Source organism: Penaeus monodon, chromosome 15 (assembly GCF_015228065.2).
Source record: "Penaeus monodon isolate SGIC_2016 chromosome 15, NSTDA_Pmon_1, whole genome shotgun sequence".
Taxonomy (NCBI): Eukaryota; Metazoa; Arthropoda; class Malacostraca; order Decapoda; family Penaeidae; genus Penaeus; species Penaeus monodon.
In genome coordinates this window covers 23,840,645-23,840,967 of record NC_051400.1, presented here as the reverse complement: position 1 = coordinate 23,840,967, position 323 = coordinate 23,840,645, and the positions used below count along the sequence as shown (strand labels likewise).

General features: G+C 34.1%; 1 pseudogene; it reads left to right on the top strand.

The window, feature by feature from the left end:
* The window catches only part of LOC119582260, a 5,099-nt pseudogene that overhangs the window by 2,824 nt on the left and 1,952 nt on the right, over nucleotides 1-323 (top strand).

Below are 323 nucleotides of genomic sequence, written 5' to 3'. Positions count from 1 at the left end.
GCTGTAAATATAACTGCTGTAATTAGATAATTAAAAAAACACACATGTCACTTGTGAATTATTGCTTTAACATTGGGGTGGTTCCTCTGCCCTTCAGAAGTTCATTGCAAAATCAGTGCACAACTAAGACTTTGAATCCATTCTTTTCTGGTATAATGGTAGGATCTCTTTCTCTTTTTTTCATTATTACTTTCATGGTTGTTTGAATAAAATGGCTGGGAGTACCATATAATATCCAATAGACCACCTTATCACACAAACTCAACGCATCACATCAACTTAGATATAATGGACGTGTTTACTACTTTTCCTCACTTGTGATA